Below are 15,606 nucleotides of genomic sequence, written 5' to 3' on the forward strand. Positions count from 1 at the left end.
CATAGTTTCTTTTAACCTGCTCCTGACAGCTGACACCTTCGCACAGAAAGTTTTAATTTTACTTGCACTGCTCTAAGGTCTCTCTGGGAACCCATAGCCCTGTCTCTCATGTTCCCTCAGTCCCTGCTCTCTGCCACTGCCACCTTTTTTCTCCTTTGTCTTTGTAGCAGCCAGCACTCCCAAACTGACCCTCACCTGTGGGTGTGGAGCAGCAAGCAGACCTCTCCCCACAAGGAGCTGGGCATCCTGGGGACAAAGTGTTTCCTCCCTTCCCTTCAGGCAGCTTAAATGCTAACTTCAAAGCCACAGGTTGGGACCTCCAGGAACCTGCAGGTGCAGAGGATAAGGCTGGTGCTACATTGGAAAGCACCAGTGCCATCAACTTGACCATCTGGAGGGTTTTCCCCATCCTAGTCTGTTTGCTGCCCTGCCCTCAGCCAGGAGCAGAGCTGAGCAGGAGTTCCCAGTGGGCCCTGTATTGTGCCCATTATATGTGGGTAGGTTTTGGAAGTGGAAGGGAGACAGAGTGGCCTCTGTGCGAAGAGATAAGGGGCTGGACACAGCTAGATCCAGCCACTTCCACAACACTGAGCTGTCTGTGAGTTTTGTGACGTGGAGAGAACCCATGCTGGAGTTACAGGATGAGTTAGTTATTCCTTCCCTTGCCCCACCATGGCCTTTCAATTGCCACGACCCTTCAAAAACAAATCGAGGGTGTCCTCTTCCAGAAGTCCTCCTTGTTTGAGTGCTTCACAAGCTGGCAGCAGGAAGATGCCATGGGTATCTGCATGTGAGCTCCCTGCTACCCGAGTACCTGATAGGCTAGAAGATCACTCTGACCTTGACTGTGAGGTTACCTCTGGCTCTTCAGGTGACAGGCCATCCACAGGATTATCACTTGCACTCAGTGCTTTTCTTCATTCCCTAATGCACGCCACTGCATGGTGCAGCACTATCAAAACTAGCCTGCTACAACAAGGCTTTTACCATCACATACCAGGTTAACTTCAATAAGTAGTTCCCACACCTTGCCCCAGCACAGCCACCAATCCCCCACAAGGTTTCAAAAGTTCATCTACTATCCGTGCTGTTTCTCCATCCTCTACAAGCCAGTCCACCCTACTTCTTGCCTCTGCTGTGCCCAGATTCCTCCTTCTCTGGGCTCCTCATCCAGCCAGCCTCTCCTCATCTAGGCCCCCTTTATCTCTCTCGTTCTCCCAGGGCCTCTCCTACATCTGAGACACTCTCTCTCCTCCCTCTGCTTCTTCCAGGTCTCTCTTTGTCTGGTACTCCTCTTCTATACCCCTTAGAGCTCTTTAACTATCTAGTAGGAACCAGCCACAGCTGCACTTTATCCACGTCAGCCAACCCACTGCCCCTGAAGCCAGCCCACAGCTGTATATTATCAATGTTAATTAACCTGCCTTCATTCCTCTATAATTCTTCTACAACTCCCCCCTTTTTTTCCTTTCTTCTTTTCCTTCTTAAAGATGGTTTAATGGTGATTTAACAATCACCACAACCTTTTCACAAATAAACTTTTCATACAGTCCAGACAACTTGTCCCTGAACTCTTTTCTTTTTCTTCTTAACAACTGCATGGTCTGCTTGTATCTGTAAGTCATCCCATAGGCCCTCCAGAGGTGCCTTCTAAACCTCGGTATTCTGGGGTGCAGAGTCTCATGGGCCCTTGAGCAGCCACCAGAAGGCAATGCCTTCAAAGGCGGCTGGTGTATGAATGTTCATAGAATCACAGAATCACAGAATGCACAGAAAGCAGAACTTGAGGATGGATGAGGCTATGAACTCTGGTATCCCTGGCACGCCTGAGGCCGGGACACCATGTCCACTGAAGTCCATAGCAGGATGACTCATGTTTGCCTGGAGTTCAGGGTTTTTCCCAACTCTCCACATCATGATGACTCCCAGGTGCTCTGGGAGACCGACCCAATCTCCCTTTGTAGTTTGAAATGTATGGAATGGGCCACCCCATTCCTGACCCAGAAAAAAGGGCTGTGAGCTTTTGAGTCCCTCCCCTCCCCTCTCCTCAAAAGGAGGCCATCCAGGATTTTTGCCTCTGGGAAGATCTTGCTGAGCAAGACAGGTCAATTTGGGTGTGGGTCTCCTTCAGGGAAGGACACGAGCATCTCTTTGATCACCCTCTTACGCCTTGATTTGCTTGTTTCCAAGAGGTTCTCCACTTCCCAAGCTGAACTCCCATGTGTGAGGGCCTGGTCAAGTTGTCAGGGAATATGGCTGTGGAGATCTGTTGCAGTCTGCCTCTGAGACTGGAGGAGAGCAACTAAGGTTCAAAAATTCCCGCCCCCCTGCCCCCGGCTAAACTAAGGTGAAACAACACCAAACAACCAAGTAAACATTTTAAGTATAACAAAGCTAACTTGAACTTGGAAAATGTAAAAAGCCTTGGCAAGGAGGGCTCTTATTGAGAAACAACCATAGGAGGAAGAAGGAAAGAAAAGGAAGGAAAGAATGACAGATAGGAAAAGAAAGATAGCAGCACCATTGGACCCCACGCTGACAAGGGTGGGTGGGTTGATCCTCTGGTGATGGGCACACACGCACATGGCTCCCTGGCTTGTGCCTTTTATAGTCTAGTCCCCGCCTCTCAATTGCGCCAGTTACACCCCTCGAGGATTTACCTCCTGATTTTCTGCACAGGCAGCATTGTAGGGGGTGGTTGCAAAGGGTCTTTTGGGTGGCCATGAGCCCCTTCCTCAAATAAACTCTGAATAGCCTCTGGCCCTGTACGGTGTGTTGCCATGCCGGACCTGACAGAGCACAGAACTGTGCACACTCCAGCACACCTTCCGAGTCCCATGTGATCCAAATCCTGTGTGAGCAGCTCCTTATCCTTGCTATGCTGAGCATGACTGTCTCACCAGGATGTTTGAACATCAACACACATTAACTCTTTCAGTCCCTCACAAGATCCCGTGGAGAAGTTACTTGAGAGAGACCAGTCTGACCCTCTGGTATGCTCTTTGTTGTTATGAATCTGCCTTCATTCACTGGGCACATGGGAGGTAAAAACAGGCTGTGGCAGAACCTGATAAGAGTAAGCAAGGTCCTCATGGCCCTCACTCCCGCCCACAAAGAACTGTCCTCCAGACAACAATGATCTTTCTTTGCCATTGAGCTTTGCCACACCCCTGGAGAGGTGTGTCTCTAGACTGTGACCTCCGAGTTAATTTGCCTTATGAATCTGGGACACAGAGGAATTGTTTCAATGTTAGGAAGCATCATGCTTGCCAGGCCCTGATCCTGATGGGGACTTCAGCCACCTAGACTTGTTCTGGAAAAGCAGCACAGCAAAATGCAAGCAGTCCAGGAAACCTCTGGAATATATTAAGGACAACTTCCTAGCACAGGTGAGGGAGAGCTCGACCAGAGGAGAGGCACTGCTGGAACTGTTGTTTACTAGTACAGAAGACCTTACTGGTGAGGTCAGGAGTGAAGGTAGCCTGGACCACAGCAATTGTGCCCTGGTAGAATTCTCAGTCTTGAGGGGTACAGGATGGGCAAAAGTAGAGGCACAGCCCTAAACCTCACACAAGAAAGCTGTCAGCTGTTTAGGGATCCAGTGTGTGTGATCCCTTAGGAAACTGCCTTCAGAGATAAAGGAGCAAACAAGATGTGGGAGATGCTGAAAGGCATTTTTCTTAGGGTACAAGAAGCTCTCAAGACCAATGTGAAAGCAGTCAGGCAGGGGGGGCAGAAGTCCAGCTTGGCTAAATAAAGACCACTTAGCCAAACTAAACCACAAAACCAAAATGTATGGGCAGCAGAGCCAGGGATACACATCCTGGGGAGATTATAAGGGAAATGGCCAGGGAGTGCAAGGAGGGGATCAGGAAAGCCAAAGCACAGCTGGAGCTGAACTTGGCTAGGGATGTGGAAAATAACAAGAAGGGTTTCTTCAGGTACACAGGACAAGAAAGGAAGATGAAAGTAACTGTACCCACAGTGAGTGAAATGGGAGACCTGGCTACAACTGACAGAGGTACTCAGAAACTTTTTTGCCTTAGTCTTCACTGGCAAGTGCTCTAGTGACACAACCCAATTCACAGAATCCAAAGGTCCGGACTGGGAGAATGATGTACCACCCACCATAGGAGAAGATCGGATTTGACACCATCTAAGGAACCTGATTGTGCACATGTGATGTGCACAGATGAATTTGCTAAGCCAGTATCCATTAAGCTTGAAAAGTCGTGGCAACTGGTGAGATTCCTGGTGACTGGAAAAGGGGAAACATAACCCCCATTTTTAAAAGGGAAAAAAGGACGACCCAGGAACTGCAGGCTGCTCAGTCTTCCCTCTGTGCCCAGCAAGATCACAGAGCAGATCCTGCTGGAAACTATGCTAAGGCACATGGAAAACTAAGATGTGATTGATGACAGCCAATGTGGCTTCCATAAAGGCAAATCATGCCTGACAAACATTGGCCTTCTATGGTGGTGTTACAACACTGGAGGATAAGGGAAGAGCAACTGACATCATCTAATTGTGTGAGGCATTTGATACTGTCCAGAACAACATCCTTGTCTCTAAAATGGAAAGACATGGATTTTATGGGTGGACCACTCTGTGGATAAGGAATTGGCTGGATGGTTGCACTCAAAAAGTTGCAGTCAACAGGTCTATGCCCGGGTGGAAGCCAGTGATGAGTGGTGTCCCTCAGGGGCATATTGGGACCAGTATTGTTTAACATCTTTGTCAGGGACACAGACAGTGGGATTGAGTGCACCCTCAGCAAGTTTGTAGATGACATCAAGCTGAGCAGTGTGGTTGATACTCTAGAGAGAAGGGATGTCATCCAGAGGAACTTTGACAGGCTAGAGAGCTGGGCCCGTGTCAAACTCATGAAGCTCAACAAGGTCAAATGCAAGGTCCTGCACCTGGGTTGGGGCAATCTCAAACGTGGATACAGGCTGGGCATGAGTGGATTGAGAGCAGCCCTGCAGAGAAGGACTTGGGGGTATTGGTGTATGAAAAAATGACTATGAGCTGGCAATGCGTGCTCACAGCCCACAATGCTGGTTGTATCAAAAACAGTGTGGCTAGCAGGTCAAGGGAGGGGGTTCTGCCCCTCTTCACTGCTATTGTGGGACCCCACTGGAGTACTGGGTTCAGCTCTCAGGCCGCCAGCACAGAAAAGATGTGGACCTGCTTGAGCAAGTCCAGAGGAAGACCACAAAGATGATGAGGGGTCTGGAGCACCTCCCCTGTGAAGACAGAGTGAGGAGGCTGGGATTGTTTAGCCTAGGGAAAAGAAGGCTCCCAAGAGACCTTCAGGAAAGATGGGGAGGGACTATTTATCAGGGGGTCTAGTGATAGGATGAGGGCTAAAGGTCTTAAACCTAAAGAGGGTAGATTTATATTAGACATTAAGAAGAAATTCATTCTTTATGAGGGTGGTGAGACACTGGAAAAGATTGTCCAGAGAAGTTGTGGATGCCCCCTCCCTGGAAATGTTCAAGGCCAGGATGGATGGGCCTTTGAACAGCCTCATTTGTGTAAAAGAAGTCTTGCCTAAGGCAGAAGGTCAGAGGTGGATGTTCCTAAAGGTCCCTTGCACCCAAAACCATTCCATGACTCCTTCTATGATTCTAAAGTGTTATGAAGCAGCAGGAGCAAAACACATCAGATGAAAGAGGCAAGGGCTTAATCAACATGACTCCTTGGCAGGCAGGAGCTGCTAGGTTTTCAGATGCTTCATGAGGAAGGAATGTCAGTGGCCCCCCAGGGCCCTGGGACACAGCATAAAAGCCTGCGCTGCTCCAGGCCCTGCATCCTCCTCTCTTGCCTGCCTTTCCTCGAGGAACGAGGTAAGCCTGAGTCCACTCCATCTCTCGCTGTGGGCTGAATGGCTGTCACGGTGGCTACTCAGGTTGATCCTTGGGCTGCCTCAGCTTGGCCCTGTAAGGGCTGTCACCTCTTTCCCTTTTGATGGGGCTGGCTGGGGAAGAGGAGGGGGGTTCTTTCCAGCAGAAGGGGATCAATGGGGCTCAGCGGCAGGGAGGTCTGCCCAACAGAACTTCTGCCACCAGCAGATGGTCTCTAACCAAATGCCCCAGTGCATCCAGCACCTTCTTCAGCACAATGTTTTTTCTGGAGATGGGGTACGATCAGTCTTTCCACAGGTGCTTGAAACCCACTCTGCTGGCTCCTATTCCAAAAGTGAGTCAGCCTTCCTGTGCCGTGCCACTTGCAGGGCACAATGAGGGTGGTGGCACACGTAGGCACGCTGTCCGTTTTTAAACCAAAGCGTGTCCACGGAGAGAGCTGAGGAAAGGAAGGGCAGACCGATACCGAGGTTCGTGCTCACTGTCTGCTCTGTGTTTCAGCTTTGCCTCCCTCACCGAGAGATGTCTTGCTTCAGACCCTGTCCTCCACGCCCCTGCGGCGCTTCTGGCCCAACTCCTCTTGCAAGCAGCTGCAGTGAGCCCTGTGTCGCCCGCTGTGCAGACTCGACCGTGGCCATTGAGGCCTCCCCCGGTGGTGGTGACCCTGCCGGGCCCCATCCTCACCTCCTTCCCTCAGAGCACAGCCGTGGGATCCTCTCTGTCAGCTGCTGTTGGGAGCTCCCTCAGCGCTGGGGGGGTTCCCATCTCTTCTGGGGGCTCCTTTGGTCTGGGGGGATCAGGGCTGTGTCTGCCTATCCCCCGCTGCAGTCTGAACTGCTGAAGATGGCGGATCACCCCCTTTGGAGCGGGAAGGAAGGCAGAAACCCTGCAGCAGCTCGAGCATTCGCTTGCCTTAAAGGCAGGCCGGGTGTCCTTATCCCACCTGGCAGGATGGACCTGTGCCTGCTGCTCCTCGCTCTATGGCAGCATCCCCCCCCAACCCCCCCCACCCCCCCGCGGTGTCTCCTCTGGCTCATAAACCTGTTTTCTCTGAGCCCCTCGAGAAAGGGCTCATTCTCTTCTACTTTGCTGAATCTCCTGATGAGAGGGAGGAGGGTGCTGGAGTTAGGGACTGCTCTTCGTGGCCTGGGATTGCCACCAGGTAGAGCAGAATGGGAAAAGGCAAATGCTTTGTGTGGAGTTTGGCCTTGGGAAATGGGCCATTCTCCCTCTGTACCTCCCTGAACCCTGCAGACATATGTCCTGGAGTTTGTTCTGTGCCACTGCATTTCCTCCTTCTCATTAAAGACTTTGTGCAGCATCGCTGGAGACTCGTGGTGGTTTGTTCTCCTCCTCCCTCAGTCAGCTACTCGCTCTGCAAGGGAGAGCAAGTCCTTCTGTCCTGAGCTTGCCACCAGTTGCAAACAGAGCTCCCTGAACTTATTCCAAAACACTAGAAATAAGGAAGCAGGCAAGAGAAAGACTAAAAAACGTCAGAACAATGGAGCACGAGTCTGCAACCTGGTGATCACGGCCCTGTGATAGCTCTCAATGTCAGCCTTGACTTCCATCACTCAAAGCATTTCACAGCTGATCTCTTTTCCTCTGCTAGTACTGCCCTGACAGAAACAAGCTTATGAACTGGGCTGAGATGGCAACACTTCCAGAGGTGGCAGGGAAAATGGACATGTGCACTCTTCTGAGTTGTGGAGGACATCTTTCAGAAACATGCAGGGTCAGGTTGCCTTTCTGGGCCTGAATCTCTGTCAGAATCCTGGCATCTGGAAGTCAGGTTTTATACCTTGTTGCTTTTTGCTGATGCACCTTGCTACTCACAGGTGTTTTGGAGGAGAAAAGTACCCAAGCTGCTCAGGGTAATCCAAATGCTTCTACATGCAAGCATGCAACCAAGAACGAAGGAATATCCAGTGTCACTGTTTAGTCTCACAGATGGATGCATTTCTCTCCTCAAATACTATGCCACCTAAACCTCTCAACAGTCACTGCAGCTTGAGGTCCATGAACTCGGCGATAGGTACATGTCTTCCTCTGATGAAATGCTGTCACTTCTGCTTTCTCTCTTGGTCCAATCTGCTCCCAGCAGCAAGTGGAAAGCCTTCTGCAAAGTTTCCTTCCTCTGCAGGAGACCTGGATATCTGCATACCAAGTGCCTTTTACAGGGAATCCATGGCTGTCATTGTATATCTGATTCCCATTTCTGCACAGCTAGGGGCTCTGTCAGCCCTGCCAAAGTGACTCTGGGGTGATCAAGGACTTGGTTCATCTGCCGTACAAGAACAGGCTGGGAGAGCTGGGTTTGGTGAGTCTGGGGAAGGGAAGGCCAAAGAGGGCACCTTATGTACATCTCTAAACACCTGGGATGGGACAGGGGACAGACAGACATCAGAGCCATCCTTTTGTCAGTGGTGCCTAGGGGCAGGGCAAGAAGCAATTGACAGAGGCAGAAATACAAGAAATGCCACACACAGTAACCCTGTTTTACTGTGAGGGTGGTCAAAGACCAGTGTCCCAATTGGTCAGGTGTGAATGTGAACACAGACCCTTTGACTGGTCCTCTCAACTGTTTTTTGTAAACTTTGTATGAAAAACTGCCATTAAAATTCCCTCTTTCCTTGGTGTTGTGGGAATAAACTCCAGGGGATGGAGATGGAGTCAAAAGCGGGTAAGTGCTGGTTTTCAGCTCTAGGCATAGTCAGTGTGACTGCAAGATGGATTAGGGTGGGCATTTCAGCAGAGAACTGAGCGATCACAAACCCCCTCTTTGCAATTCCACCTGATTGTAGCATTGCTGATGATGGAGTAGGAGTTTGCAAATACTCTGCCAACCTGAACCCTCTTTACAACCCCACTGCCTAGACTGATTTTTGACTGTCAGCACATCAAAGAACATTGGTTTTTTTTTTTGCTTTAAGGAACTCTGTAATCACTAACTTGAGAAACTTCATCCCCTTGAGTTAAAGAGTCTAGTTGTAAGGGACTCCCTGTGTTTCCCTTGGACCACAGGCCATAAGCTGCAAGAGAATTGAGGGTGGCTTACTTCTGAGTTACCAGAAACATCATTACATCAAGTTCCAGTAAAACTCAGGATGCCTCTGCAATGCCAGAGCCTGGATAAGGTAGGTTAGTGGCCTTGCACATGCGCTGTGGATATAGTGTCTGTGAGACCTGCAGTCTTGGTTGTTAAGCAGAGTATTTCAATCCAAGTTACAGTGTGTACTATTGTCTGTTTTCAGGAAAGAGTGCTATAGAGGAAATAATGCTGTGCTCTGAACACAGACATTGTACATACCAGCATTCCCTCTGAAGGGCATGAAACTCCACATTTGACCAGCCAGCACTGGGGAGATGGAAAAGATGAAGAAAGATGGAGAGCAAAGTCACTCCAGTATGATTTTGAGACATTATCTAAAGAGCGGGCATCCTCCCACTGTATCGCCAAATTGCATACGCAGCCTCGGTCCCCACCTAGGCATACTTGATCTTCATCTTTGACCTGCCACAGTAGCATGCTTTTCTTGCCAAGTGCCACAAGCAGCAGCAACAGGTCCAGCTCTGGGCCAGACCAAAAATCCCTTTCCTCTGGCTCCTGTACCAACACCACAATGAAGATCCTAGCCTGGAGCCACTTCAGCAGGAAGAATACATTGGTCTCAGCAAGGTGCCCTCCAGGGCCTCAATCAGCTAACGCTGTATGAGTACTTCTCACCAGCAGCAGCATCTGGGAACCTTGGTAGAGAAAATGGGGAGAACCAGGGATGAAGAGAAAGCATGCCCAGGAAAGCAGATGTACCATGGCAGGGAATAGAGGACCAGAGTAGAGGTTGTCACCTCTCTCCCAGGGGTTACAGGGCTACCTCAGTGCTGCTCTGATCACAACAGTCTGGGGTTGCACAATACAGTTTACAAGGTCCGGGGCTGCTCTTGTGGGACCCAGAGACAAGATTGAGGATATCCCCCCCTTTACAAACCTGAGAGCATGCACAGATGCTTCGACTGGGGGAGACATAGGTGTTGTCAGAGGCTGTAGACCCAGGGCTGCTCTGGGCGCTGGGAGGAGCAGGGTAGAGCTATATGCCTTGCAAGCATGGCTCTCACAGCGAGATGCCGCGGCTCTGTGCTGTACTTCCTTACTGGTGGGGGCTCAACTTGCTGGGGGAAGCTGGGCAGGCGATTTCGGAGCACCAGGGGCAAGGCGCTGTGGAGCCTTGATAAATAAAAAGCTACATGCGTTGGCCGGGAATCGAACCCGGGTCAACTGCTTGGAAGGCAGCTATGCTCACCACTATACCACCAACGCAACTACGTATGTGTTTTTCCTGCTCCTCCAGTTCACAGGCTGCCTGGCCTCCTCTTTCCGGTGTCCTGCATGCATACTACCATAAGGTACTGCAGAATATATATGTTTCTGTATGTGTGAGATGTTGACTACAAAAGCTCAAGCTGCAGTAGCCACTGACTAGGAAGATCAGCATCAGGGAGTGCCCTGGATTGGAGCGCGACACTGGACAAACCTTGTCCTGTGAGTACCTGTGTGAGTGCCGGTGGTGCTTTTGGGGGCGCTAGTGATGAAGCCTTCCGCTCCACACAGACCGGTTTGCCGTGCTAAGAGGCACTTTGGTAGCGCTGGCTGCTAAGAACACAAAGAGAGGAGAAGATGGCGATGGTGGAGAGAAGGCGCTCAGGGAACAGGAGAGTCATGGCCATGGGTGCGCAGGGAGCTGGAGAACAGAAGTGCAGGCTAAAACTTGCTGACAGATGCAAGGAAGAGGCAGCAGCTGCTGCTGCTGCTGCTGGAGCAAGGGGAAAAAATCATTTAGCAGAGGATGATTTTGATCCATTGACCTCTGGGTTATGGACCCAGCATGCTCCCACTGTGACACTCTGCTCTCCCCAGCACCTCAGCTGGGACCTCTCTGGTCCTGCCAGCACCAGCACTTGTGCCACTTGTGCTCATGCTTCTTTCCCTTCCTCCAACCTGTGCTCTGCATATACTTTTCCTTTTGCTAAACAGGCTGAGCCCTCTGCACAAGTTTTCTACACAATTGTGGATGCTCACCAGGGACACCTGGCTCACCCCAAACTCCATGGTATGGATCACTTTTGAAGTGATGCTCTGTTATTTTATCTGCTCCCTCTCTGAACCCACTTGTAGGGTCAGTGTGGTTTGTCCTCCCACTTCTAAGATGGTTGGATCCCCTTCTAAGATTGGTTTGTCCAAACTTCTGTGACTGGTTTTAGTGCATATAAGTGACCTATCGTATTTATATATGCTGTTATATTGTATTAGGATTGCATGGCAAGGTTTTGGTAGCAGGGAGGGTTATGGGGTGACTTCTGTGAGAAGCTGCCAGAAGCTTCCCCCGTGTTCAGCAGAGCCAATGCCAGCCAGCTCCAAGACCTGCTGCTGGCCAAGGTTCCCTTCAGCAACAGTGGTACACCTCTGAGTTATGTAAGAAGAAAAAAAAGTTACTGCACAAGAGCAATTGCATCTGGATAGAGGAGTGAGAATATTTGAGAGAAACAACTCTGCTGACACCCAGGTCAGTGAAGAAAAGGAGGAGGAGGTGCTCCAGGTGCTGGAGCAGAGATTTCCCTGCAGTCTGTGGTGAAAACCATGGTGAGGCAGGCTGTCCCCCTCAGCCCATGGAGGTTCATGGTGGAGCAGATATCCACCTGCAGCCTGTGGAGGACCCCATGCCAGATCAGGGGGATGCCCAAAGGAGGCTGTGACCCCATGGGAAGCCTGCGCTGCAGCAAGTTCTTGATAGGACCTGTGGGCCCCTGTAGAGAGGAGCCTAGGCTGGAGCAGAGTTGCTGGCAGCACTTGACCCCATGGGGGACCCATGCTGGAGCAGTTCCTGAAGGACTGTGGCCCATGGGAGGGACCCAGGCTGGAGCAGTTTCTGAAGAACTGAAGTTTGTGGTAAGGACCCACACTGGAGAAGTTTGTGGAGGACTGTCTGCCATGGGTGGGACCCCACTCTGGAGCAGGAGAAGAGTCTGAGGAGTCCTCCGCCAAGGAAGATGGAACAGAAGAGATAACATCTGATGAGCTGACCACAACCCCCATTCCTCATACCCCTGCACTGCTCAGGGAGAGAAGATAGAGAATTAGGGAGTGAAGTCAAGCCTGAGAAGAAAGGAGGGGTGGAGGGAAGGTGGTTTAAGAGTTGGTTTTATTTCTCATTATCCTACTCTGATTTGATTGCTAAAAAATTAAAATAATTTCCCAAAGCTGAGTCTGTTTTGCCCATGATGGTAATTGCTGAGTGATCTCCCTGTCCTCATCTTGACTCATGAACCTTTTATTATATTTTATCTCTCCCCTGCACAGTTGAGGAAGGGAATGATAGAGTGGCTTTGGTGGGCAGCTCACATACAGCCAGGATCAACCCACCGTATATAATATTGATAGGTTTTCTTTACTAGTGGTAAGTTTTTAGTAACTTGTAGTTTTATATATACATTTGTTGCTGCTATTATTGTGTCACTGTTATTGATTGTTGCTATTATTTATTGCCATTATTATTGATTGCTGCTACACTATTGATTGCTGGTAATAATTTTTAATAGCTTGATATAGAGCTATATTTGCTTTATTAATCACAGGGATACTTGCTAGTGGTGATTTTTCTGCTATTTGTGGTAATCTGTAATAAAAGTAGAGAAACTTTGAGGATAAAGCCTCTATATCCTTGTGCATTATGGAATCTTACAAACACACAGTCACGACATGTACATAGCCATAGGCCAGGTAGCCCTTTAGGTTGTGGTGGCATGGACAGCTCAATGACACCTACAGCTTTCATCAGCTGAACTGCACCCAGGACTGCATTCACCATAGTAGATCTTTATTCTACATGCTGTGAATTCAGGCACTAAAGTTTCTTTCTGTGGGATCTGGCTTCCTCCAGTCTTTATTCCCCCTCCTTATCTCCCTTATTAGATACAAGAAAAGAAGCAATAGCAGTTATTGGAGCTTCTGCTGGGTTTGAGTCACAGCACCCATCCTGCTCCTGCACTATGCACAAAATCTGTGCAGGACTTGCCATAATAATAATTATTGATTGGATATCGTCATTCTTGCCCATATTGCCTCCCTCAAAATGGCATGACAAGCAGACCTGAAGCCCTTGTTATCTATCTGCAGCTCAGATAATATTATCACATTTTTAGAAATTTTGTTTTCCAGGTCAGTGCTGAAAGTGCTGGGCCACAGAGGTCTTAGAATTACCTAGAAACATGACAGCAGTGTTTAACATGGCAAGGGAGAAAAAACAAAAAAGTCAGTCCTGCAGTCATCCAGAGACAGGACCCTTCAAGGAATGGTCTGAAGACTTGCTGATGAGGTCTCAAAGGCCTCTGTGTAGAATTGTGCTCCTGTATACAACAAACAGTCACAGCCTGCTCTAAAATGTCAGAAATTCACTGAAGCCTGTGGAACCATGGCTACCTAAAGACACTTTAGATTACTCCCCCATATATGATTTCAAGGATAGAAAGGAAACACAAAAATCTGGTCCCATTAAGATGGGACCAATGGGTGGCTGATTGTCTTATTTTCATGTGGCAAGGCTCAAATTTTGGTCTCCTTCAGCCTTGCTTGTAAACTTCCTCAGTCTCAGCCTTGTAAGTTCTTGCACCCCAATGTCCGTGACTTTATTTTTGAGAGATACATTGCACATGTTCATATCAGACATAACTGAGAAGATAGGTTGGATTGGTGTTTATCTTTACAGAAAGATGCTAAATCCTCTTTCTTTTTTTTTTTTTTTTTTGTATGTGTAAATTACATTTTGATAAATAAGCTTGTACTATGTTTGGGCAGAACAGTGAACTGCAAAGAGCAATAGTGTTAATATTTGTTAATGTCAATGTCAGTGTCAATGTCGATGTCAATGTTAGTATCAATATTACTGAGGTGGCGATTTGAAACAAGCTTCATAAGTCAACAGTAATTATTTTTTTGAGATTTTAGTGTCAAACACAGTCCTCCAGAAATTGTGGACTTTACAGGGTGCTGATACTGGACTAATCACTCCTAACTTTCTGCATATAAATTGATAACTTCTAAGGCTAGTTTTGCCTTAGATGCCACAGGTGAGCAGAGCATATGGACACAGCTCTTGAGACCAACCCTGAGATGAGTGGGGGCACCCTAGAAGCTCTCTAGTCCCACCTCATCCCCAAAGCAGGGTCAGCTTTTGAGGTCAGCCCACATTATTCTGGGCTTCATACAGCTGGGTCTTGAAAACTTCCAAGGAGAGAGGTTGCACAACCTCCCTGCATGACCTGTTCCACTACTTGACTGTCTTCAAGGTCAAATAGCATGCCCTTACATGCCATCTGCACCTTCTGCCGTAGCCCAGTTCTCAGACTTGGACATGGCTCAAACATGAGAGGTCCCTTTCTCTGAGCACAGCCTCAGTACACACCTCAGTACCGCCGTAGGGCGAGCTACAAACTCTCACCAGGCAGCAAGGGCCCCATGAGCTAGGTTAGCTAGTACCTCTCATGAGCCCTTGTTGGGTGCTTGGATGACCTCTTTGGGAGATCAAGGCAAAGCATTTGTGAGATGGTGTGTTGCTGTTTCTTATCCCAGTGCCCTAGCAGGTCCTGCACACCCAGGTGGCTTAAGCAGGCAGGACCAGGGGACAGAGCTGTGACTTGTGACAGGCCTGATTTTGGCATCAGCACACTGACTGGATGCTAGCAGTTGAGTCTGTCGATAAAATCTAACAAGATGCCTGAAGCAGAGATGCGCTACAAGACAGGAACACCTTGACAGGGTCAGCAACTCCTGGGGACTGTCATCCCAGGACACAAGAAAAGGAAAGGGCTTAGCCAAAAAAACGGTATACCACCAATGTGGCATAACACTAATTCCCAGGAGGCCCACTCCACCCCCTTGCACCCATTGGAACTGGGACATGGGAGTGGAGAGAGGAAGGCAGGCAGTCATTGCCAGAAACGCACCACAAGGCCAGACAGGCTCTGTGCTGGGTAAGCACGTGGGTGACAGCCTCAGCTTCTCCAAAATGAGTGGCTGACAGTGTCCTCCTTTTGTGCCTGACTCTTGCTCCTATAGAGCTGGTGTGAAGACACTGATGCTATTTGATGTAGATGTGAGGTATGTAATGTGCTGCATAGCCCAGGTCCAAGGCTTTATGTTCTTTGCTTTTTTCCAAATATATTTAAGTCTCCCAACTGCCAGCAGTTTTGCAAACCAGGCCCCCAAATTTGTAAGAAACTTGTGCAAAAACCCCCACCCACCTTCATTCTTTTATATTCACTACAGGATACATGCCTGTTTTTCCAAAATGTTATGTATAGGCAGTTGTATCCAACAGGTCAATGGCAGCTCCTGCCAGGCAGGCTGAATAATAGAAGATTCTAGGTGGGCTTTTCCAGCTTTCAGGTGGGGGACTTCATCTCCAGTCCCCGGGAGAAGGTCAGAGCTCTCACAGCAGACGGGACAGCCACACACTGCGGTGCCTTCACTCATAGCCACCCAGTCTAGGGGGACAGCAGAGCTGTTAACATCACCTGGCATGAGATGTGCGTGCTGCTAGGATGAATGTACCATCACTGCTCACCCAGTCCTGCAGGACGCCCCCATTGCAGCATCCCCCAGAAATGGGGGGTGGACAGAGCCTCCCGTGGGAGCAGCCCCCACGGCTAACGTGCAGAAGATGGGATGAAACTATTCACCTACAGC

At 49.2% G+C, this 15,606-nt stretch overlaps 1 non-coding gene across 1 annotated transcript; it reads right to left on the minus strand.

Moving 5' to 3' along the window:
- Positions 1-10,113: 10,113 nt before the first annotated feature.
- TRNAG-UCC lies at positions 10,114-10,185 on the minus strand. Its single transcript has one exon. It is a non-coding gene; the product is annotated as a tRNA-Gly (tRNA).
- Positions 10,186-15,606: the final 5,421 nt, after the last annotated feature.

This window comes from Falco naumanni, chromosome 7 (assembly GCF_017639655.2).
Source record: "Falco naumanni isolate bFalNau1 chromosome 7, bFalNau1.pat, whole genome shotgun sequence".
NCBI lineage: Eukaryota > Metazoa > Chordata > Aves > Falconiformes > Falconidae > Falco > Falco naumanni.